Source organism: Lithobates pipiens, unplaced genomic scaffold (assembly GCF_037356315.1).
Source record: "Lithobates pipiens isolate NorthernLeopardFrog02 unplaced genomic scaffold, aLitPip1_a1.2 Scaffold_8, whole genome shotgun sequence".
NCBI classification, from domain to species: domain Eukaryota; kingdom Metazoa; phylum Chordata; class Amphibia; order Anura; family Ranidae; genus Lithobates; species Lithobates pipiens.
Window position 1 is genome coordinate 679,696,007 of NW_027507903.1, and position 26,288 is coordinate 679,722,294.

Consider the following 26,288-nt stretch of genomic DNA (forward strand, 5'->3'; position numbering starts at 1 on the left):
AATAAAAACCGTAGAGGTGATCAAATACCACCAAAAGAAAGCTCTATTTGTGGGGAAAAAATTATAAAAATTTCATTTGGGTACAGTGTAGCATGATCGCGCAATTGTCATTCAAAATGCGACAGCGCTGAAAGCTCAAAATTGGTCTGGGCAGGAAGGTGTTTAAGTGCCCTGTATTGAAGTGGTTAAGGGGAACCCTGTGCCAAATTAAAAAAAAATGATGTGGGCGTCCCCCTAAATATCCATGCCATCTGGTATGGATATTAAGGGGAACCCCGCATCAAATTTTTAAAAAAATTTGACATGGGGGTCCCCCTAAAAATCCATACCAGACCCTTTATCCAAGCATGCAACCTGGCAGGCCGCAGGAAAAGAGGGGGGATGAGAGAGCGCCCCCCCTGAACCGTACCAGGCCACATGCCCTCAACATTGGGAGGATGCTTTGGGGGTCTGTAACCCCTCAAAGCACCATGTTCCCATGTTGATGTTGACAAGGGCCTCATCCCCACAACCCTGGCTGGTGGTTGTGGGGGTCTGCGGGCGGGAGGGCTTATCAGAATCTGGAAGCTCCCTTTAACAAGGGGACCCCCAGATCCCGACCCCCCCTGTTTTAAATGGTAAGGGGGTACAAAAGTACCCCTACCATTTCACAAAGAAAGAATAAAATGGTTAAATAAGACAAACACACTTTTGAAAAATTCCTTTATTAAAAAAAAAAAAAATTCCAGCGGTGGTAATCCACTCTTGCTATCCAGCGATGGATGATCATCTCTCCGGGGTCCAGCGATGGCTGATCTGATCCAGCGACGGGTGATTTTCAGTCCAGCGCTGTCCATACATGCATCCGTCTTCTGTCTCCACTCTGGAGACACAGCGGGGATCCCAGCGCTGACATTTCTTATATTATTGAGTGTTCTCTGTATTACGGGAGCCGACAATGGAAAGTGACTTTTTTTCCTTGCGAAATGACACTTTGTGCAGGGACAGTTCTAAGCACGGGAAACATGCGCCCCTTCACAGGCATACTATAGACACCCCCCAGGTACTAAATTTAAAGGAATATTACACTTTTATTGTTTCACTTTAATCATTATTAAAATCACTGCTCCTGAAAAAACGGCCATTTTTAAACTTTTTTTTGCATTGATCCATGTCCCCTGGGGCAGGACCCGGGTCCTCAAACACTTTTTAGGACAGTAACTTGCATATTAGCCTTTAAAATTAGCAATTTAAACACGCCAACTTAACCCGCATATGTGACCTGGTGGCTGGTGGTACAGTCAAATCGTTCTCTTCCCTGCAAGCCCAATCACAATTACCAAATAATGAATACTTTCGCTATCTCCAAATATCACACTTTGTACAGCAGACTGTTAGCTTGACTAGGGAAACGAACACGTACGCGATATTCGAAAAAATATGCAACACTGATCCACATGCCCCGGGACTGATATCACAGCTGTATACACATTTCACCTCCCAGCCGTCAACACTCCCGACATATGCGCGGTGTTGGTCCAGGGACCTGAACTTAAATCTGGATGAACACGACTGGTCCGATATATGGCTACATACTAAACTCTCTTCACTAAACATTGTGGCCCTAGAGGCGAGCTACAAAGTTCTCATGCGTTGGTACTTAGTGCCAGACAGAATTGCAAAATTTTTACCCTCTTATTCTCCAAACTGTTTCCGTGGCTGTGGCGAGAGGGGCACACACCAGCATATTTGGTGGACTTGTCCAGTGGCCGACCGTTTCTGGACTGAAATATTCCAGGTTTTATCCACTCTGGTCGCCAGACCATTGGACCTTGACCCAGCTCTGGCCCTCCTCAATTTTTACCCCGATTCTTTCACCATGGCCCAGACGCGTCTTGCTCTGCAGGTCACCACTGCAGCTAAACAAACGATAGCTAAAGCATGGAAGACCTCCACCCTGCGTCTGGCTGAAGTCAAGAATAGGATTACGCAGGCAATGATACATAGTAAAATTGATGCGACTGTTCAAGATGCTATCCCTAGGCATGCTAAAATCTGGCAACCTTGGGTTGACCATTATTTACCCCCACATTTTGACCACCGTCTACTAGTACCCTAGGACCCAACATCCCCCGATCAGTAACTTACTGCTGACCTTTGATTGTTTTATGGGAACCGGCCGACCAACATTCCTAGCCCCCTGACCTCTATCTCCTTTATTCCTTCTCTAATCTCATCCCTCTCTCTTTCTTCCCCTATTTTATTTCTCTTTTCCCCCTTTCCCTTTTTTTTCTTCTTTTCCTTTTTCTTCTATTTTCTTCCTACTCTTTTTGCCTTGTACTTTAATTTCTGCCCTATTGATGTACCCAACAGTGTTAGATGCTCACCCTAGTGGTGACCTTGGGTATAACTAGTCATGGTTTGAATGTTTTGTAATTCTTCGTATACACGGAACTAGATGTTCTGCACTCTACTATATGTTAATGCCCTGGCCCATGCGTATGCCGCACGCATCTGTAACATGTACTAATGGCCGGGCTGAGTATAAGTTAGACTTCAAGATGATATACATTACAGTGCTTTTGTGTTAATCTTCTTACAACTTGATATATCCTTAGGTGCATTTTGTTATTATTTTTATTATGTACAAGACGAAATGCTGATTTCTATGCGTTGTACGTTTCTTTTGTCAATAAAAATTTTTTGAAAGTAAAATTAGCAATTTAGATTGTAAACATTTGAGTCCCATAGACTTTAATAGGGTTCTAAAGTTCACGCAAATTTTAAGTCTGTTTGCAGGTTCTGGTGCGAACCGAACAGGGGGGTGTTCGGCTCATCCTTAGTTGTGACATAAGCCCCATACGATGGGACATGAAAAGGGAAGTTCAGCACCACGTTCGGCACCCTTTGGGCTCCTTCTTCTGATTTTGTGTTTATTGCATGTTAGTAGAAGTTTGGTTTGTGATGATTCGCACTTTTCAGACTTGTGCTTCAGATCGTTACTGCTCTACAGTTTGTGCTTGTCGGTGCGTATCTGTTTATCAGTGCGTGTAGTCAGTTTGCATTTGTTTGTCAGCCTAGATCTTGGTATATAGTACGCTTTGATTTTCAGTGCTTATTGTCCGCTTGTTTCTGGTTTGCAGTTTGTTTTTTCAGGCCTTGATTTTTATCGGTGCTTTCTATTGTCCGTTCTGACCAGCCAACCGCTTTGAAGCCATGTTTCATGTACGTACTCGTCGTAGAGTTTGTGCTGTGCGGGGGGCTTGGTGTTGGGCTTTTAGCTTTTTAGCTTTGACACAAGCCCGGTCCATGAACAGGGCGAGGAGGAGTTCATGGAGCAAGAATTGGTTGCTCTAGTGTGACCAATTCTCGCACATGTCTTTGCTTCGTGAGATCCGGGAGAATAATCCTCATGATTTCAGGAATTTTCTCAGGATGACGGACCCCGTTTTTCACCGTCTGTTGGCTTTGCTGACCCCTTATATCAGCAGGCAGGATACCTACATGCGGCAAGCCATCACTGTGGAGCAGAGGCTAGTTGCCACGTTGAGGTACATGGCGACAGGGAGAAGCCTTCAGGACCTCAAGTTCTCCACAGGCATCTCCCCCCAGGCTCTGGAGATCATTATTCCAGAGACCTGATCTGCCATCATAGAGGTCCTGCGGAAGGACTATATGAAGGTAAGATTTCTCCTTTAACATCACATTCTATGTATTTACTGTTTGCTAATGTATTGTATTTCTTTCCTCCTTCCCTAATTACCAGGATTGCAATATGCTGTCATATGCTGTGCCCCTTTGTCCTCAAGCATGCTGGAAGCTTTTAATGTTTTTTCTGTCCTTCATGCATTTTTGCCTTCACTAACCTCCTCAGCACGCTATTCTGGGCCCATACACCTATAGCTTAGTCACTTAGCAATGTATTTTGTCAGCTCCATAGTATTGGTTTCTCCTAAACACACCCTAAAATCTCTACAAAAGTTATGTGTGTGTTTAACTTCATGCAGAGTCCCTGAGGTTTTTTTTGGTCGGCCAAACTCATTAGGAACCCCCCTCCCCCAACTGCTAGGTCAGCTGATACCAATTTTCTTTCTGCGGACTTTGCCAAACCCAGTACACACTATACCTAGTGGTCATATTTATGGATGAATTCACCAAAGCATGTAGTGCAAGGGCCTGGCTCAATACTTTCAAATGCTACTTTTTAAAGTTTTTTTTTACTCCTATTATTATCTTGATAGGTAATAGCAGAATGTAAAAATGTGTTTCCATTTATTCATTTTGTGATTTATTTGGGATTATGACACCTCTTACCTGTCCGGTGGGCTGCCAATAGTGTAAAGTAAGGAGGGTCTGGCCAAACTATCAAACATTATTTTGACATTCAGTTCTCATTGAAGTGGAGAGGGTTACCTGTCCAATACATCCCCCCTAATTTTTGGCAATGGGCCATCAGATGGGGGGTGAGGAAGGGGACATTATACTTTTGGTTTTAAATACTGTTTTCAAAAAAATTTATACTGATCTTGGCCCAAAATGTTTGTATCTAATCTGCTTGCAATGTTTATGTACAAAATTACTATTTTTTTTTTCTTGTTTGACTCCACAGTTTTCTTCAACGCCACAGGAATGGCAGACTGTGGCCTCCCACTTTGCCAGCCACTGGAACTTTCCCAACTGTGGAGGGGCAATTGATGGGAAACATGTCCCCATCGTCCCACCCCCCCAAACTCGGGGTCTTATTATTATAATTACAAGGGGTATAATAGTATTGTGATGTTGGCGGTGGTGTCAGCGACATATGACTTCCTGTATGTGGATGTGGGGAAAAATGTCCGGATCTCAGATAGTGGAGTCATCACGCTGATGGAGTTCTACTGGTGTCTCCAGAGTGGCAGTCTGGGCTTGCCACCTCCAGAGGAGAATGCAGAAGGACTCCCCTTCATGTTCATCGCAGATGAGGCGTTTGCGCTGTCAAGACATCTGCCTTTTCCCGATGAAGACCCTCACCCCGGACCAGAGGGTCTTTAATTTCCAGGTGTCCAGAGCCCGAAGAGTAGTGGAGAACACTTTTGGGATAATGGCCAGCCGCTTCTACCTATTTTTGACTCCAATCCACATGGCTGAATATAAACTCAATCGCATTGTGCTTTCCTGCTGCATTCTGCACAATTAAAAAAAAAAAAAAAAACACTCACCGAACTATGTGGTCTCAGTTGGCCCTGATGCTGACTTACCCCAAAATGCCAACCTGATGGCCCTTGAAGCTGTGAGTCCTGGCTTGCCCCCCCCCAAAAAAAACGCCTGCAAAGTCAAAACAAGATATATGGAGTACTTTGTGGGTAGGGGGGCCATTGATATGCCAGACAATGTCTGAGAGGCATTTTTAAATAAATTTTACTTTTAAAATGAAATTTGTTTTCATTTACTGCTTGGCTTTGTTTTAGGTGTCTCCTAGCTTATTTAATGGTTTATTTTTTGGCCTTTATCTTCAACAGTGTAAACCCACTTTCTTGGCGAGATGAGGTGACAGTCTCTTCTTCCTAAAAATAATCTTCTAATGTTGTGGGTCTGCTACATACAGCTAGTTTTTCTAGTTAAGGTATGTAGTGCATTACTGACAAAAAGATTACTCCTTTTCAGCACCATGACAGAAATGTGTGGAGTCCTGAAAATGGCGTGATTCTTGGTAAATTACAAAAGCACTGTGGGTGTTATTTACTAAAGGCAAATCCACAATGCACTACAAGTGCACTGAAAAAGTGCACCTGAAACTGCACTTGAAGTGCAAAGTGGATTTGCCTTTATTAAATAACACCCATTGTCACAGAAAACAACAACTTAACTACAAATACTGCTTATGGGGTATTGAATAAGGAAGCCACACATTGTTGATACTTAAACTTTTTGCTTCAAGCACATTCACATGTGCGTTTATAAAAGGGTTTTACAACAAACCAACATATTTGGTGTATATAACATTATCTTGCTAACATTAATATAACTTGGCACTTTTGTGTAAACAGGCACGTATCAAAGCAGAACATACAGAACACAGGAACTTACAAAGTTCAACTTGGAAAAGTGAAGACAATATCAGACATGGGTATGTCCAAACTGTGTTGATATTGCCTTCATCACATGGGATGTCACCCCTGTAAAAGCCAAATTTAGAAGATGCACACAAATTCGGGATCAAACTGGGCATTTTCTTCCTGATCCCATCATGGGGGATCAATGTACGTGTTTTGGGGGTGCAACCCCTTCACCTCAGCCACTTTATTAGCAAGGAAGGGGTTGCACCCACAAAACGTGGACATTGATCTCTCATGATGGGAGATAGCACATGTTGACACACTGTGTGCATCTTCCAAATTTTGCATTCTTCAAACTTGAAAATTTTGTGGTTGAAAAACAGAAAATGGATGCTAGATAGTTTGGGGGTGTTTCAGATTTTCCCTAAAAAATCAATGACGTTCTTCATTTTTTGTTGAACATCATTGATGTTTTTCTTGATATCATCTAAATCATTATTGCACCCCATTATCTCCCCGATGAGGAGCTGGGCACTTTCACTGATAAAATGTGATTCTTCTTCCACAACATCCACATCACCTAAAAAGAAACCCAAAAAAACACTGTGTATTATAAATATGCAGGCATACATTGATTAGCTTACCTGAAGCTGTGGCCTCAGACACTCATCTGGTGTGGTGACAATTTCGACAATCTCTCCTTCCTCCTCCTCCTCCTCCGCTTCTGGTGTTGGTATTTCCCCTTCTTTGGGAGGTGTGGGGTCCCTGGTGTCCTCAGTCGTCCCGAGTCTTCTCTCCTCTATGAGAATGTAAAAAAGGAATACCTAACACATAGATATTTGAGGACAGAAATAGGGATATGAAACATTGCTTGGAAGTGTCATACAATTGTGTTTTTTGGCAGAGTTCAAAGCAGAAATATATTCTTTTTGACACTTTCTAAAGCTGGAATACTTACCTGTTTTGTGAAAGTTTGCCAGATGGAGACACCCCTATAGTATCCACTGGAGCACGTGTGTGGGACACCCTAATAAAAAGGGTGTTCTGGTGTCCCACACTAGTGCTCCAGAGTCCAGATGTGTAAACAGCTACTGAGTGTCCTCTCCTTTACACTAAATCAAGTTTGCATTCAATTCTATTACCAAATCCTGTAGACAAGAAACTTCCATTGACTAGAGATAGATAGGCCTGAACAAATGTAATTTCCTGCAACTTGCCAAAACATTGTATTTGAATTTGGTGAACGATCGAGGTTTATTACGAACAATTCAACCCACAAACATGAAAGTGGCCATTTTAAACTGTACAACATGAAATCAAAGCACATGGAGCAGTATGCAAGCAATAATAATAATATGAACACACGACAACTACTTACTTTTTTGAAGAAGTCGCTTGATCTTTTGGTACTGATCGTACTCCCTCAGATTCAGGTCTGATCAGCGTTTCCTCAGTTGATCCTTGGGTTGGCGGACCCCAAAGTTCATCTGCAAACCCTTCACAACTTTAGCCATGATCTTGGCCTTTCTGATATTTGGGTTGGGGTAAGGCCCATACTTCCCATCATAGTCACTCAACTTCAATATGTCCACCATCTCCAACATTTCTACAAAATACATATTTGAGGCCTTAAATCTTCTCCTCCGGGATCGGGACGTTTCTGCCTCCGGGCTTTCCTCGTCCTCCTCCTCTTTGGTGTAATAATCAGTGCACACCTGCTGTGTCTCCGCCATGTGCTCTCCCCACTGCTCTGTAAAGAGAAGGGGTGGGTAATAGACTAGAAAGCTAGTCAGGGGTAGGCGGAGTTTCACGCATGCGCACAATATATATAAAACATCACACGTGTGTGTCGTACGTATGAGCTGTGAGCAGAGGGAGAGAGCTGATGCGACGTTCGCTATAACCAAGGTACAATTTGAACTTGGCACATCACTAGCCTAGACTGCTTCTAGATTGAGGCTTATATTGGGACAAGATTAGGAGAGTTTAGCCTGGCATTTAGGGTTTGTCTGGTGTTTTCTTGCAGAGAATATGGATGGGTTTAACAACCACCGCTTCCTCCCCCTGTTCATTGACAACTTCAGGGAGTTGCCCTGTTTGTGACAAGCCAAGCATCCCCACTACAGCAACAAAATAAAGAGTCTTTTCTATTTGTTAACAATTTGCAACAGTCAAGAGCTGAAAATTGTGTGTGTTTGATGAACCAAAAAATAAAACTATGTCCCTTTTTCATACACAGGAAGACCTCAGCTAGGAGGAGGGCATGGATTAGGGAGGCTTATGTGGCTCTCAAAGCCCCACTTATCAAGAGGCCTTTGTCGCCTTGGCTGCCTGCAAACTGAGCCAAATGGAGGAGGGGCAACGCATCATTGGTGAGGAAATACTTACCCACGCTTTAAATAAGGGGTTGTTAGGCCAAATCACACAAAAAACACACTTGTGTGATTTGGACCATGCTCCTCCTCCTTCTGCCACACCTCCTGCACCACAGCCACAACCTGGAAGGAAGACCAGAGAGTGATGACCTGGGTTCAGTCTGGTCTCATAGAAGATGCAGCCTCTTGTTAGAGATGGCCTTGCGGTTCACCCTGCAGTCGGTTCGCGGCAAATTTTGCTCATTCGCGACTCGCCAAACCGGTGGACTTCTGACGCTGTTCGCGGCGGCCATATTTGTTTTACATTGTGAAGAACTTTGACCCATGACACATCCATCCTGGGGTACAGGACAGCCAATTGAGACATTTCAGCACATGGACATACCCCCTACCTTATAAATAGACCTGATATGGCGGCCATTTTACATTCTGTCTTTTGTCAGTGTAGGGAAAGGACGCTGTGTGGAGCAGGGACAGACAGTCTAATAACTAGCTAGCTAATTAGCTATTACTATTAGGTCCACAAAAGTCCTTTTAAGGACCGGTAAAGGTGTACAGTATATGGGGTTGTAATACACCTATAATATACTTTCTTTCAAGTATATTATGGTGCACTGCTGACTGCTGTGCTGCCAAGTGCTTGCTGACTGATTCTGCAGCTGTCTTTTATCAGTGTAGGGAGGGACAGTTTGGTGTTTGGAGCAGGGACAGTCAGCAAATCACTAGCTACTAGGTCCACAAAGGTCCTTTTAAGGACTGGTATAGGTGTACAGTATATAGGGTTGTACACCTAGAATATACTTTCTTTCAAATATAGAAAGCATATTATACTTGACTGCTGTGCTGCTGAGCTGATTACTGACCGATTCTGCAGCTGTCTTTTATCAGTGTAGGGACTGAGGGACAGTTTGGTGTTTGGAGCAGTCTGCAAATCCACAAAGGTCCTTTTATAGGTGCACAGTATATAGGGTTGTACACGTATAATATACTTTCTTTCTAATATAGAAAGCATATTATAGTGCACTTCATGCAGTGCTGCTGACCGATTCTGCAGCTGTCGTTTCTCAGTGTAGGGAGGGACAGTTTGGTGTTTGGAGCAGGGACAGTCTGCAATTCACTAACTACTAGCTAGCTACTATTAGGTCCACAAAAGGTCCTTTTAAGGACTGGTATAGGTGTACTATTTGGTGTGCAGTATATAGGGGTGTAATACACTTATAAAATACTTGCACATATAGAAAGCATAGTATAGTGCATTTCCACTGTGCAGCATTGTGACTGCTGAGAGGTTCTGCAGCGTTACTACAAAGAGTGACAAACGCAATTAAAAAAAAAAGTATTATAATTGGTGTGATAGACCAGTGGCCCCCAAAAATGACAGATTGAAGCGGGGTGTTATATACCTTCTTCCACATATATACTGCACTTCTCTAGAGTCTTTTGTCACAGGGTCATTTAAAAAATGACAGGCAGAGGAAGAGGCAGGCCCTTCCGCAGGGGTGGTAGGGGTAGGGCAGGAGCAACAGGCTTGAGCCAAAGTGGAAAATTGCAGAAGGTGCATTTGATTAAGTCAAAGGAAGCACCAGACTTGGTTGAGTGGCTCACTCAGCCTTACTCTTCTGCACCCTCCTCATCCTCTCGATCTGCACCCTCTTCTTCACTCTCTGCTGTGTGCATCCCCAAAGACACTACCACCAACACCACCACCACCATATACCCTCCGCTTGAGTCACAGGAATTATTTTCCGATCCATCACAAGACATTTCTGATGCGCAGCCACTCTTGGCATTGGATCAGGAAGAGGAGGTAGCAACAACCGCCACTCAGCAGTCTGACGACAGTACCCAGATCAGCCCAAGGAGGAGGTTGGTCCCCGCTGTTGCTGCCTACTCCGAGATCTCTAATTATAGCGATGGGGAAGGTGACGTTGATGATGACGTGTCTAGTGATATCACGTGGGTGCCAACAAGAGAGGAAGAGGAGGGGAGTTCAGAGGGAGATATGGACCAGCAGATAGGGAGGAGAAGCAGGAATAACTTACATTGCACAGGAGGGACAAAGCAGACTACTAATGTATCAGGAGCGAGGCATCGGCCATGTACGGTCACATCTGGCACTCCCAGGATGGCGGCACATGGCTCCGCAGTGTGGGCTTTTTTTAACGTGTCCGCTGCTGACAATAGTGTTGCCATCGGCAGCCTTTACAGTCAATGCATAAGTTGCCGTAAGCCCAACACTCACCTAGGGACGACCGCCTTAAGAAGGCACATGAGCTGCCATCACCGAGCCCAGTGGAAGCAACGGAACACACAAAGCCACACTCCAAGCTCTCACCGTCCAGCCTCGTCTTCTACTTCTCCTTCTCCTCTCTCCTCACAATTGTCCTCCACTCCACCTTCCATCATGCCGTCCTCACATTTTTCTGGAAAAAGGCAGGCTTCCATGGGCCAAATGTTCGAGTGTAAAAAAATGATGCAGAATAACCCTCTTGCCCAACGGTTGACCGCTGGCTTGTCAGAACTGATAGCCCACCAACTACTGCCATATAAGCTGGTGGACTCTGAGGCCTTTCGAAAATTTGTGGCCATTGGAACACCACAATCAAAGGTCCCAGGGAGGAAGTATTTCTCACAGAAGGGCATCCCAGAGCTATATGGCCATGTTCAGCGGCAAGTGAATGTATCTCTGGCACACAGTGTCGTGCTAAGATACATCTGACCACAGACACGTGGTCTAGCAAACACGGGCAGGGAAGGTATATAACTTTTACTGTCCACTGGGTGAACCTTCTGACGGCCGTCAAGCATGTAACCCGTGGCACCCGTGTAGATTTGGTTTTACCGCCACGGATTGCATGCAGGCCTGCCTCTTCTTCTCCCCCTCCATCCTCCGCCCTCTCCTCCTCAGCTGACTCCTCCTTTTCCGCTGCTAGCGTCTCTTCCGCTGCGCCGCCCAAGCTCCCCAGAACCTATTCGACATGCCAGGTGAGACGTTGCCATGCTGTGCTGCATCTGTTGTGCCTGGAAGCCAAGAGCCACACTGACCCTGCACTCCTTTCAGCTTTGCGTACATAGGCAGATCAGTGGCTAACACAAAATGAGCAAAATGTCAAATAAAGGAGATCTTGATTAAAAAATAAATAAAAAAAACCACAAATTTTACAAATAAAAATCTGGAGATCTCAAAAATATTCTAGTCATGAAATCATGAAAAAGAATGAAGAAATACGTTTTGGAGAAGTCTGTGTGAATATGAGCAGCAAAAGAACTTCATTCATCTTGCATGCTAAAGAAAAAGAGAATGCGCTGCATTAAACAATTTTTAACATTGCAGCGTGACGAATGTGCTATATCGATTATAAACGCTAGTTTTACCTGACCGAGCGCTTCCGTCTCAGAATTTCTTCTGAGCATGCGTGGCAATCTGCATGTCGGACTAGGCTACACGCGATCGGAATTGCCATGATCAGATTTTGTTGTCGGAAAATTTGAGATCCAGCTCTCAAACTTTTTCCGTCGGAAATTCCGACGGGAAAAGTCTGATGGAGCCCACACATGTACGGATTTTCCGACAACATGGTCCGATAGGACATTTTTGCCAGAATTTCCGACCGTGTGTATGGGGGCTTAGATTTACACATGAATCGTCTGTTTGTGTGAAAACTCAATTTTAAAATTCTTACTTGGTGGTATAGAACACCAGATAGACTGTTCTTCCCAGACTATTCAGACCTCTGCTGGAGATGTCAAGGAGACAGAGGTACCATGTTGCATATTTTTTTGGGAATGCCCCAAATTAAGGAACTTCTGGATAGAGGTCAGACGTATTCTCCAAATTATTACAGACTGTAGGATTCCAGATTCCAGATGACCCGGCCTTTTTCCTTCTTCACGCACCCCACATACCAGAAAAGGCATAGGAGAAATCTGTTATACGTCATCTTTTAGATGCTGCTAAGGCTTGTGTTCCATTAACATGGAAATCAACGTCACCACCGACGATAGGGATGTGATTGCTCAAAGTGAAAGATATTAGCAAATTAGAAGACCCGGTCCTTTCTACACGACACCAACAAGAGAGATACTCTGAGATCTGGTCCACATCTTCCTGGCCTCGGTGGAGAGAAGTACCCTTGAGGATAATTGGAATAGCTAAGGTAGACATTTAGGGAATTTACTTAAATCCTCTCTTTTTTTTTGTTTCACAAGTTTTTATTGGGTGAATAAAAAAGCATAATACAACTTAGTACATGAATAAACATTTGAACTCAACAACAGTTGTTAGATGAAGTACAGTACAATTACGGAAGGAAATGACATCCATATTTTCACAGGAGAAAAAACCTTTAGTTATTGCTCATAGTTAGTAATTAGTCCACCTTTTTTTTATATATGAAAATGTTGATTGTCAAGTTATAAATAATCAGTTTGGGAGATATAGGGATGAAAGGGAAAAAAAAGGCGTAAAAAAATAAATAAAAAGGGGGGGGGGGGTGGTGATGCAGTTTTAATGATATTAGGACTTGTAATAAAAGTATTTTACCCCAAGATATGTGTTAGCTTCTTCTTTATAAATAAATCACATTATTGTTTGACAGTTGATTTATAAGACTGCGAGTTCTTAAATGATGTCCAGACTTGCCAGGTTGCAGAGAATTTTGTAATATTTTCCTGAGATATACTTATGAGTTCTTCGACTTGTTCAATATTGTTTATTCTTCTAAACCATTCAACTTTCGTTGGAGTAATTTCTGAGCGCCAGTGGTAGGCGATACATTGTCGTGCTGCACTAACCATAAACATAGATAGTGATTTCAGGTATTTTTTCCTGGGGACAGAACTGAAATGTAAAATGTATTGTGCCGGAGTGAAGCTCAAATGTTCTGATGTAATTGAGTTAATGGTTTAGTGTACAGATTTATAAGAAGTGTCAGAAGAACCGAAGCGTCACACTGCGGAATACTCCCACTGAGGCGGATCGTGCGGAGGAAGCAGAGAACAAGTCGGAGCAAGATGCGGGACGAGAAGAGCGGAGGAAGAAGAAGATGGAGAAGCAGAAGATGGAGAAAGAAGAACACCGAAGGAAGATCAGAAGAAAGAAGATGGAAAAAGAAGCGGAAAGAGGAAGAAATTAATAAAGGACTTGCCAAAAACCATCTCTTGTGTTTGTTTTTTACCATTTTGACACTTTTTTTGTGAAATGGTAGAGGTACATTTGTACACCACTACCTATTCACACGGGGGGGGGGATCTGGGGGTCCCCTTGTTAAAGGTGGCTTCCAGATTCTGATAAGCCCCCCTCCTGTAGACCCCCACAGCCAGCGGGCAAGGGTTGTGGGGATGAGGCCCTTCTGCCCATCAACATGGGGACAAGGTGCTTTGAGGAGCCACCCTCCCAATGTTGCGGGCATGTGACCTGGTACAGTTCAGGAGGGGGGCACTCTCTAGTCCCCCCTCTTTTCATGCTGCCTGCCAGGTTACGTGTTTGGATAAGGGTCTGGTATGGATTTTTTTAAAAGACTTTGGCGCGGGGTTCCCCTTAATATCCATACCAGACCCGGAGGGCCTGGTATGGAATTTAGGGGGACCTGTATGCATTTGTTTTTTAAATTTTGGTTCCCCTGTGGGGAAATCCCATGCCGTTTTTATCAATGAACTTTTATGTGTATTGTCGGACCGACAATCCATTGTAGCCGTGAGTAGTTTAAATTACTTTTTTTCCTTTAGAAATGTCATTTTGCTGTCAGACTGTTCTAAACACGGGTAACATGCTTCCCTTTTCAGGCATATTATAGACACCCCTCAGGTACGAAATGTAAAGGAATATTACACTTTTATTGTTTCACTTTATACATTATTAAAATCACTGCTCCCGAAAAAACTTCAATTTTTATAACTTTTTTTTGCATTGATACATGTCCCCTGGGGCAGGACCCGGGTCCCCAAACACTATGACAATACAATACAATGCTTATAAGCTTTTAATATTAGCACTTTTGATTATACATGTTCGTGTCCCATAGACTTTAACGGTGTTCGGGTGTTCAAACAAATTTTTTGCATGTTCACAGGTTCTGGATGCGAACCAAATGGGGAGTATTCGGCTCATCCCTACTCTTCAACATGCGGAAGAAAGGAAGGAAAGGCGGAACATTTGAGCCCAATTTCTATGGGCCTTATGTCATCCAGGCAATATCTGGGAAGATGGCTACATTGTCAAATAAAGAAGGAGCAACTCTAAAGAACAAATACAACGTGGACCACCTAAAGCCGTACCGGGGGACCAAAACGGAAGATGACCCAGTCACCTTCCAGGAACGTGATGAGAATCAATCAATGGAGACGCCTCAAGGAAACATCAGCAATACTTCTACCAGTCAACAGAGGCCTTCAGTTATTCGCTATGCTGTAGAATACACCAACAAAAGATTGTCACTATTGAGGTACAAGAAACTCATCGTCTGAATAGGATGGATATAGATCTATATTTATTGTACTTTTTTATATATATATTTATTTTTCTCTGTGTTTAGTCAGTCTGTTTTACCTCCTATGTACTATATTAAGTGTAATGTTTATTATACATGTAATTCAATACATAAATCTTGCATTTTAAGCCCTCGCTAGATACTTCACGGAATATCGTGCAAACCATAGAGGAGAGAGGAATCAGTTAATGGATTATTTATAGTTTGACCCCGTTGGTCATATGTTTGGCTGTGCCCTGTCGGTCTGGCCTTTTCAATCTTATGGCCGTTATTAAGTTGCCACTGTTTGGCATTACATTTTATCCAGTTCTTGTTTCATTAACCTTATAGGTTTGATATTCTACCAAACAAACCTTTTTTTTTTTCTCTCTCCAGTTCAAATGTTATGGAGTAAGGAAGATGAGGAGTCATTGGAAGTGGTTGGAGGGCCTTACAAGCTCCATGTCTCTTCCTTCATAACACTGCGTGGAACAAAGTGGTTGGTAGATGAGGTAAGAGACTACACAAAATGTATCCAAATCAATCCTGTAAGATTGTGTTATTGTTATTAAAGTGTCATATTTTCTTACAATGCAGGTAAGTGATGTGTACCTACATCACCTAATTACACACCAGCAGGTAAGTGTGAATTCTATGGGAACTATGTGTATGCTTCTGTTACATGTTTGCTGATTTTGTTGTTTTGCCTGATAATTTGTCATTTCATTCTAAACAGGAATCTGTTGGCCACATTTGTGCCGTGGTTTCCACTGGATTGTTTGATGGTCAAGTCCATAAACTTGGAAAGGTGAGTTACTTGTCACAATTACAGCTTTACAGCTACTAGCATAAAATCCATAAAATTCATTACTAACGCGCTTTAAACCCTTTTGTGTAGATTATATTTCCAGAAGATGTTTGGGGGTGTCCAGCAAACGTTGGAGATCTCTGGATTCTAGTGCTATTTATTATTTCACACAGTTTACCTTTTATTTACTTATCTTATTTGTCTCTTATATTTTATGTCATTATGTTATGTATATAGGGTTGTCACCTGATCTTTACCCACTTCAGCCCCCCCCGAGCCTCTTTTTGAGATTTGTTGTTTATAAGTTAAAATCAATTTTTTTCTGGAAAATTACATAGAACCTCCAAACATTATATATATATATATATATATATATATATATATATATATATATATATATATATATATATATATCAAAAAAAAATTCAGACACCCCAAAGAACAAAATGTTGGTCATTGCAATACTTTACATCACACCGTATTTGCGCAGCGGTCTAATGCCGCGTTCACATGATCGGAAATTCGGCCAGCAAAAGACCGATGAGAGCTTTTCATCTGAAAAAATGCGACCGCGTGTATTCTCCATTGGACTTTTGCTGGCGGAATTTCAGTCAGCAGAAGATTGAGAGCATTTTCCCAATTTTTCAGACGGAAAAAGTTTCGGAAATTCTTGTTGGTCTGTATGCAATTCCGAAGCTCAAAATTCCTACACATGCTCGGGAACAATTCAAGGCATGCTCGGAAGCATTGAACTTCATTTTCTCGGCTTGTCATAGTGTTGTACATCACCGTGTTCTTGACTGTCGGGATTTGGTGTGACCATATGTAGGCAACACAAGCTTGAGCGCAATTCCAAATCATGTGTACGCGGCATTACAAGCCCAATATTTTAACAAAAAATCCCCCTTCAGTCCATCATGAATGCTGCTGCCAGGCTCATCCACCTTACCAACCGCTCAGTGTCTGCCACCCCTCTCTGCCAATCCCTCACTGGATTCCACTCATCTAGTAAATCAAATTCAAAATACTAAGAATAACTTACAAAACCATCCGCAACTTGGCCCCAGCTACATCACTAAGCTAGTCTCAAAATACCAACCAAACCGCTCTCTTCATTCCTCCCAAGACCTCCCGCTCTATAACTCCCTCATCACCTCACCCCATACTGACCTCCAGGACTTCTCCAGAGCCTCCCCATTCTCTGGAACTTGCTACTCCAATCTGTCCGACTATCTCCTACTCTGTCCACTTTCAGACTATCCCTGAAAACTCATCTCTTCAGAGAAGACATGTACGTAGCTGTAGGGCAACGTAAGCGTAGGACATACATGACAGGGTGCAAGGCTTACGCAGGGGAATGGTACGAGGGGTTAAGAAAGTTGCAAGGCTTACCTGATTGGAGGATGGTGTAAGAGGGGGTGGAGTAGAGTTGATGTGAAGGCACGTGAGTTTAGGAAGGTCAGCAGTCTGGAGCAGCAGGTCAGGAGGAACGTTCAGGATCAGCTCCCTGGAAAAGATGAGTGGGTTAGAGCAGCTATGGGAACAGCTTGGCGCAGACTGGTTGCAAAGCCAAATTGCGGCCACCCTTCAGGGGGTAGGGTGGGGACCTTCCGCAGATAGGGTACCCCCGACACGGGCAAGGAGGTCACGGCGCCCTGTGCGCCTTAGCCCTGACATTGCCCCCCGGACTCAACGCCGGCTTGGGAGCCCCAGCTGGGCCCCTTCAGGTCCCCCTGCAAAACGGACGCCCCAGTCAGCTAGCGGGGGGCCTGGAAGGAATCCCCGTCCACGGCAGAGTCCCAGAGGGAGGGGGGTCACTTACCGGGACGGGTCTCAGGCCACCTCCAGGTCCACGCGATCGGTGGTGGTTCCAGTGGTTCCCCCTGGCGATGTTCCGGTCGGGGGGGCTGCTCGCCGGGGGAGAGTGGGGTTCTTGGGCGCCGGCCTTGTCCCTGAAGCGGCCGGCGGCCTGCCACGTGGGTGCGCCATCTTGGCTTCCGGGGGGGCCCATCAGTGAATGCAGAGCGGCAGTCGGGTGGCCACGCCTCCGGGCATGTTTCTGTGCCTGAGAGGGAGGGCCTGAGGAGGAGCAGCGCGTGCTCGAATGGTGCGGCGCACGCTGATGACGTCAGCGGACATGACGTCGGCGCGACCGGAAGTGAGGTCGATGTAAACACAAAACATGGCGGCCGCCATGCTCCGAACGGGCGGAACGATCGGGAACGGCCTGGGCCGTCTGGCACACCAGCGCGGAGGCCCCCGAGGGGCCAGGCGCTTTCCGAAGATAGCAGCATGGAGGAGGGGGAGCTGCCTGATGAAGAATGTGCATCGCCGGCGGCAGTGGGGACAGCGGCTGGAGGGCCTTCCAGGCGGCAGCCCGGTAAGTCATCGGTGTCTTTGGGGGGTTGTTCGCTGGGGTTAGTGGGGGGATGGGGGGAGGAGGGTTCCAGCGGGGATAGCGGGGGGGCAGTGAGTTGTTGTCGGTGCTAAAAGAGGTGCTGAGCCGCCTGGGGGGCGGCTCGGGGGCCGGCGCCCGCCCCGATTAACCCGTGGGTGGGGCCGCCTCCAGCGGCTCCGGTGGAGGGGGGGACGGCTGTTCCCGTCGGGCAGGGGTTGGCGGGGGTGGGGTGGCGGCGGAGACGCAGACGGAGAAGGAGGCGAGGAAGGACGGCGAGGGAACAAGTAGTGCGGCGGTGGAAAAGGACAAAGATGCTGAGAGGATTCGCCTGGCGGATGCGGCGAGGAGCGAAGTTTATGTGTGCTTCGAGGGACCGTTAGGAGCGCATTTGAAGAAGGAGGTGAGGGAGAAGATTTGGAAAGACGAGTTTGTGGAAATCTTCTCGTTGTTGCCGTTGGAAAAGTTTAATTTAGACAGGGTCAAGCCGGATGAAAGCAAAAAGGAGGAGGAGGAGAGGAGGAGATATAGGCTTATTCCACGCACGTTTGCGAACTGGCAGCAAGCGTTTGCGATTTTAGCTAGCGTGATTGGTGAAAAGGCGCCGGAGAATTGTTCGGCATTGTTCTGTTACCTGGAGGCCATTAGTGAGGCACACAGGGTTTATGGGGGCTTGGCCTGGCTACGTTATGACGAGCAGTTTCGTCAACGGAAAGCGGTGCGCCCGGCTATTAGATGGGACCACAAGGACATCAGCCTGTGGATGAAGTTGATGACTTCGTCCAGGGTCCCTGGACAGTTTTTTCCAGGGGGGGCCGGTGTCGCTGCCTCAGCAGGATCGCTGGCCCCAAAAAAGAAAGGGGTTTGCTGGCAATTCAATGAGGGGACGTGCAAGTTTGGTAACACCTGTCGTTACAAGCATGAGTGTTCGGGATGTGGTGGAGGGCACCCCTTCGCGCGTTGTTTCCGGCAAGGAAAAGGTCGTCCTGGGGACTTCGCTGGAAAAAGGGATGACGCCGGTGAGGCTGGAAAGGATGCTGCCTTTCCTAAGTAGGTATCCTGATCGGGTGGCGGCGGGGTTGTTGGAGGCTGGTTTTAGGAATGGGTTTCGGATTCCGAGTGCGTTAAGGGAGGTTCCCCCGCTGGCAAAAAATTTAAAGTCGGCTTTAATGTATGAACAAGTGGTGTCAGCTAAACTAGCTAAGGAGGTGGCGCTGGGCCGGATGGCTGGCCCATTTCTTACCCCTCCGATGGCGGATCTGGTGGTCTCGCCTTTGGGGGTGGTTCCGAAAAAGGAACCGGGGCAATTCAGGATGATTCATCACCTGTCTTACCCCAGGGGCGGATCGGTAAATGATGGTATTGACCCGCAAGCTTGTGCGGTTACTTATACGTCATTTGATGCGGCAATTACGTGGGTGTGAAAGTATGGCAGGGGGGCTCTTTTGGCAAAAACGGATGTGGAGGCGGCATTTCGTTTGTTGCCGGTGCACCCAGGGAGTATGCGCTTGTTGGGTTGTTGCTGGCAGGGATCTTATTTTGTTGATCGCTGCTTGCCTATGGGATGATCTCGTGTGCACTTTTTGAGCTGTTCAGTTCGTTTTTTGAATGGGCTGTGCGGGAGACGGCGGGGGTCAACTCGGTCATCCATTACCTGGATGACTTCCTGTGTGTGGGGCCCCCAGGATCCCGCGGCTGCGGGATACTGCTGGGGACATTGCAGCATCTGGCCGACCGGTTTGGGGTTCCCTTGGCGAGGGAAAAGACGGAGGGTCCCAAGTCGGAGATAGTGTTTTTGGGTATCACGATTGATTCCATGGCCATGGAATGTAGGTTGCCTGAGGAGAAGGTGGTGGCGCTGAGGCAGGAGGTGGGCGCAGCACGAGGTAGGCAGAAACTCAGGTTGAGGGAATTGCAATCTCTCCTGGGCAAATTGAATTTTGCTTGCAGGATCATGCCTATGGGGCGGATTTTTTGCAGGAGGCTGGCGGCGGCCACAGCAGGTGTGAAGGTGCCCACTCACTTCGTGAGGTTGTCCAGAGAGTTGCGGGGCGATCCGGGGGTGTGGGGGGTGTTTCTGGTTGAGTTTAATGGGAGAGCAATAGTGCAGGAGGGCCCGGTCAGCAACGCTGATTTGGAGTTGTTTACTGACGCGGCGGGTTCGGCGGGTTATGGAGCTTATTTCCAAGGGCAATGGAGTGCTGAACCATGGCCGGAATCTTGGAAGGAGGCGGGGTTCTTAAAAAACCTGGTCTTACTGGAGCTTTTTCCCATAGTTCTGGCTGTGGAATTGTGGGGGGACAGGCTTCGGGATAAAAAAGTGCGATTCAATTGTGACAACATGGGGGTGGTGGTGGCTATAAATAATGTTTCGGCTTCCTCGCCTCCGGTGGTCAGGTTGTTAAGGAGGTTGGTGCTCAGTTGTTTACGGATTAATGCGTTTGTTTATGCGGTGCATATCCCTGGGATTGAGAATAAGTTGGTGGATGCTTTGTCTCGTTTCCAGTGGGAGGACTTTCGCAGACTGCCGCCGGACGCAAACAGACGCGGGGAGCCGTGCCCTCCAGAGATGTGGGGGATTGCGTTGAAATCATCGGAGGACTGATTCAGCAGTCGTTGAGTGAAGGTACTCGAGCGGCTTATCAGGCAGTGTGGAGGGAATGGTCGAACTGGTTGGGTGAGGTTGGGGGGTCGGAGAGCCCTGCAGAGCTGCTGATGTGGGTGTTAGGGTTTATCTGTTATAATTATGTGTCCGGGGTATCTGGGTCGGCTGTCAGCAAAAAAATGTTGGCTTTGGCCTTTTTGTTTCAATGTAAGGGGTTGGTGGATGTGACTAAGGATTTTCTAGTTAAAAAGGCGTTGAGGGGTTTTAGAAAAGGGGCGGCAAAAAGGGATTCTCGGCGTCCGATTTCTTTTGAAGTTTTGGGCATTTTGTTGCGCCACATCGGGGAAGTGTGTTCCTTGGTTTTTGAACAAAAACTTTTCCGAGCTGCTTTCCTGGTGGCTTTCTTTGGGGCGTTTCGGATAGGGGAATTGGTGTCACCTTCCAAAAACGCTGCGGGGGGTTTGGGGAGAGGGGACGTTCACTGGGCCCCTTCTTCGGTGGTAATTTTGGTCAGAAGTCCAAAACGGATCAGTTGGGTAGAGGGATACGGGTGGAGTTGTTTCGGGGGGCGGACCCTAGTTTTTGTCCGGTGGAGGCTTTAAGGGTTTATTTAGAGGTTCGCCCAGAGCGGGACGGGGTTTTATTCATGCATGACGATGGTTCGTGCCTTTCGCGGTTCCAATTTACGGCAGTGTTGAGGAAGTGTTTGCAGAGCGGGGGTTTGTCTCCAGGGGATTATGCGGCTCATTCCTTCAGGATAGGGGCGGCCACGGAGGCAGCTAGATGGGGCTTGCCAGAGGACGTTATTAAGCAAATTGGGCGATGGGAGTCTCAGAGATATATGCTCTGTGTGCGGCCACACCTTTTGTAAAAGGGGTGGGAGTCTGGTTCTTTGGGACGGTCGCATGTATGTTGTTGTTTTGGGTTGTGTTGGGTTAATTGTTGGCCATGTCATTTCAGAGCCGGGATGTCTCATTTGGATTTTGGGACATTCTTTTGTGTTCTGGGGGGCTAGACGGGCGGATGTTCGGCCCGGATGGCAGGCAACTCAGACTGGCACGGGAGGAAGGCCGAGTTCGGTGGATTGGCATTCCAGGGATGATGTGGCACAAAGTGGTTCCGGAGGTCCATCATTATGCGGGCCTGGATCGGGCACCGGACGTCCTGGTCCTACATGTGGGAGGTAATGACTTGGTTGTTAGGCCAATGCGCAACATTATCAAGGACGTACGATGGGACTTCATCAGGCTTCGCACTGCCTTCCCGGACATGATTATTGTGTGGTCCGATATTGTGGCCCGCATGTCTTGGAGGGGGGCCTGGTCTTGGGAAAAAATTAATAAGACACGGATAAAGGTGAACAGAGAGGTGGGGAGGTTTGTGGCCCGTAATGGTGGTATTGTGGTGAGGCATTGGGAGTTGGAAGTGGATACTTGGAGGTATCTGCGGGGGGATGGTGTCCACCTTAACCCGGTCGGGATTGACCTGTGGGCTTTGGGTCTGGAGGATGGTATTGGCAGGGCTTTGCAGGTGTGGCGGCAGGCACAAGGGTGAGGTGTCACTCTTGTGCTGCTGTGGCGGTAGGGTCCTTGACGGCTGATATACAAATTATACTGTTTCAAGATGAGGTTTTGAAATGTTAGGACCCATCATATGTATGGAGTCCTCCCGGGTGGTCTGGCGGCTGGCCAGAGTGACGGGCTAATAAGTTGTTGGGGGTCTGTGGTCAATTGGTAAGTCCCCGAGGCAAGTTGGCGGCTGGGGACGAATGCCATAAAAAAGTTGGGATTACAGGCTCAAGAAAAATGGGGTCGTCAGGGATCAACAACTGTTGATCTGATGAGCTGGTTTTTTGTTACAAGAAAATAGATGGAAAATAAAAATGGTTACAGAAGTTTTAAATAAAAAGTTTATTTTGGTTTGTTGTTAAAATAAAGGCCTAAAAGGCCATTTACATCCAGCAGGTGTCTGTGTCATTATTTTTAGAATAAGGTATAAAAGGGGGGGTGTACATGTATGGATTGGCGTAGTAAGGTATCTGGCTACTTTGTCAAGTCTATCCTCCCCCATCTAACAACTGTACATTTATTTTCTCCATCAGCCCATCCCCCACAGTTATTACCTTTTGTATCTCTTGACCCTCCCATCTAGATTGTAAGCTCTAAAGGTGCAGGGCTCTCTGATTCCTCCTCTATTACACTGTAACTGTAATGTCTGTCTTCATAATGTCTGTCTTCATGTTGTAAAGCTCTGTATAAACTGTAAGTTGTATAAACCCTGTATAATATTAATAATAATAAGTTCATAAAGAATCTTTATTTCACAATAACATTTCATTTCCTAATCCTCCCCCATCACCAGGACACATCTAGTGATTATAATACACCATCACATGATACATTATATTAGGATCCATTATAAAAGAGATCCCATAGAATTCTATTGGTGATCCATTCTATGGGGACACATTATATTGGGGACACATTCCAGTTCTAGTAATCATACATTATTATAGTGATATCATTATATTAGTGATAAATCCCATTATTTCTTTCATTAGTAAATCTCGGGATCATTTCTTCATATATTTCCTCTGAGATGTTTCCACCGATTTTCATCTCTTTCTATTTGTAGATCTATTATTCATTTCTATTCCTTCACACAATAAAATAATCAATAGAATAAACTCATTGTAAATGTATTAATAATAAGACTGTCTACACATTATAATCCTATAGATAGATAGATAGATAGATAGATAGATAGATAGATAGATAGATAGATAGATAGATAGACGGAGATCGATTTGTTCTTAAAGGGCCAGTACACCTCTATCTGTACTTTCCACATTGGGTCCCTCGGTAGCCATTTCCCTACTATGACATCACAGCTCGGACACAGACAATAAGTCATGTTACATTCTGTGCTCTCTCTCAGCTCCGGCACTCTATACAATTCTTCACCATCCCATCTCACTATACACAGTGCTCATATACTGGGAGGAGCCATTAGAACGAATGCCCCGCCCCCTTCTGTAGGTGACGCAAGAGCCGTACACACCCACTTATACTTTCCTTTATTGTTCCTCCATCAAAGTCCTCACTAAGTCCCCAGTTTCCTGAGTATTGAGGGATTATGTGACCTTCTCCCAGCATGCAGTTTTCAGGCTTTAGCAGCCAATCACAGGATTTACATACCGCCACATGATGGAGGGGTGACCTCATCAATCCTGTGTAAGCTCTGACATTACCCACCATGTATCTTACATGGGTGAGGACTCAGGGCTCTGACATGGATTGATGGGGGGTAAATATGGGCCGGGGGGCTGTGACTGCCCTAAGTGAGCAAATGACTAAGAGATTTATTAATGTAATTTGGAACCCTAAAGTAGCGTGACACATAAAGGGTCCATAAGTAATATGACATACTTGGGGCCCCCGGGCAGTGATAGGACAATAAAAAAATGTCAACATATGCCCCCCATGAACTGTGAACTACTTCACCACCATAGATTGTAGGTCCCACCCATTTCTGTGCCTCCTCCTGATGAAGCCCCCAAGGTGGCTGTATCTTTTACAAAACCCTTAGCTTGGTCCCATCCCCCAGACCTTTCAAAACATTTAGGGCCCCCAGACAATGTTATATCATTGAGATTCCTGGCAATGTGACTTATTTGTGGGCCCCAGACAATGTCACCTACTATGGGGCCCCAGGCCATGTGACATATGTGGCCCCCGGCTTTCCTCAGATACTTTCAGAAAGATAAAGTGACAGATGATAGTGACACTGGTGGGCACTGATAGATGGCACTGAGGAGCACTGCTTAGCAGCACTGGTGGGCACTAAGGGGACTGATGTGCCTCTAAAAGAAGCCGGTTAGCAGCTTTCTTCTTAATGCTGACAGTGAGAGGGGAAATAAGCTGTTGACCGGCTCCTGTTTACTTCCGTGATCAGTTGTCATTGGCTGACCCATCACTAACCTGGTTTCAAAATATCAACCAAATTGTTCTCTTTGTTGCCCCCCAAGACCTCCTGCTCTCTAACTCCCTCATCACCTCACCCCATGCTCACCTCCAGGACTTCTCCCGAGCCTCTCCCATCCTCTGGAACTCGCTACTCCAATCTGTCTGACTATCTCCTACTCTGTCCACTTTCAGACGATCCCTGAAAACTCATCTCTTCAGAGAGGCCTATCCTACCCCCACTTAACAACTGGACATTTATTTTCTCCATCAGCCCATCCCCCACAGTTATTATCTTTTGTATCTTTTGACCCTCCCTCTTAGATTGTAAGCTCTAATGATCAGGACCCTCTGATTCCTCCTGTATAACACTCTAATTGGAATGTCTGTCACTATATATTGTAAAGCGCTGCGTAAACTGTTGGCTCTGTATATACCCCGGATAATAATAATAATAATAATTTCATAGAGAAGAATATTTATTTCACAATAACTTTTCCTTTCCTAATTCCTCCCCCATCACCAGGACACATCGAGTGATTATAAGATACAACATCACAATGATATATTATATTAGGATTCATTATAAAAGTCATCCCATAGATCAGCTGTCATTGGCTGACATCTGATCACATGGTAAAGGGCTCACTGTGATTGGTCCTTTACCCGATCTGTCCTTTACCCGATCTGTGATCAGCCGAATCCCAAGGGGGATGGGCAATGTGAGAACGGGAAGATGTACATGGACGCCCTCCTGGCATTTTAAGACAGCGCTGTAGCCGTCTTTTGGATATAGTGTGGGCACTAAGTGGTTAAATCTGCCCAGCAACAAATCTCCCCCCAAATTTCTTTTTTTTAAAACACAAAACACAAATCACGGTATAAAAACCTATGGAAAGCACATCAGAAAGGCTGAAAAGCCCCCTGCATAGGTGTGAATGGAGCCTTAGGCTGGGATGAGACTTGTGGGATGCGGGAACCAGTGCGATTCCTGTGCGGGTTCCCTCATCACACCTCAATCACCGGACGGTCACACTGACATCTGAGAACCACTGCGGGGGGGTCAATGGAAAGTTAATGACATCCCCAGATCACTTCGCAGATCGCGGTGCAAACACTGAAATGGTGCAGGAATCGGATTGTATAGATGTGACACCCAATGTGATCCGATTCCAGTGAGGACCAAAAAAAGGGTCCGGCACCATTCTGGTGTGAATGTGATTTCAGTCACACAGTTTGTACGGCTGAATTCACATCACACAGACATGACATGTGATCTGCACAGCAATGTGATCCCAGCCTTAGAGAGATTTCCTCTCACTTCCTGTCCTGGTGACACCAATACAAGGAGGGAGAGAAATCTGTACAGGGACACAGACATATAAACATCTGACAGGGGCTCTAATCCTTTCCCTTCCTTATTATACTAAACTAGGGATGAGCCGAACACCCCCCTGGTTCGGTTCGCATCAGAACTTTCGAACGGACCCCAAATTCGTACGAACCTTAGAACCCCATTGAAGTCTATGGGACTCGAACGTTCAAAATGAAAAGTGCTAATTTTAACTGCTAATATGCAAGATACTGTCCTAAAAGGGGTTTGGGGACCTGGCTCCTGCCCCAGGGGACATGGGTCAATGCCTAAAATGTTTTTAAAAATGT

General features: G+C 45.7%; 1 long non-coding RNA gene across 1 annotated transcript in view; it reads right to left on the reverse strand.

Moving 5' to 3' along the window:
- LOC143962066 (uncharacterized) overlaps positions 1–26,051 on the reverse strand; it is a 95,164-nt gene extending 69,113 nt beyond the window's left edge. Inside the window, exon 1 of the long non-coding RNA XR_013270617.1 lies at positions 24,645–26,051. This is a non-coding gene — a long non-coding RNA (uncharacterized LOC143962066). The remainder of the gene's footprint in view (positions 1–24,644) is intronic.
- Positions 26,052–26,288: the final 237 nt, after the last annotated feature.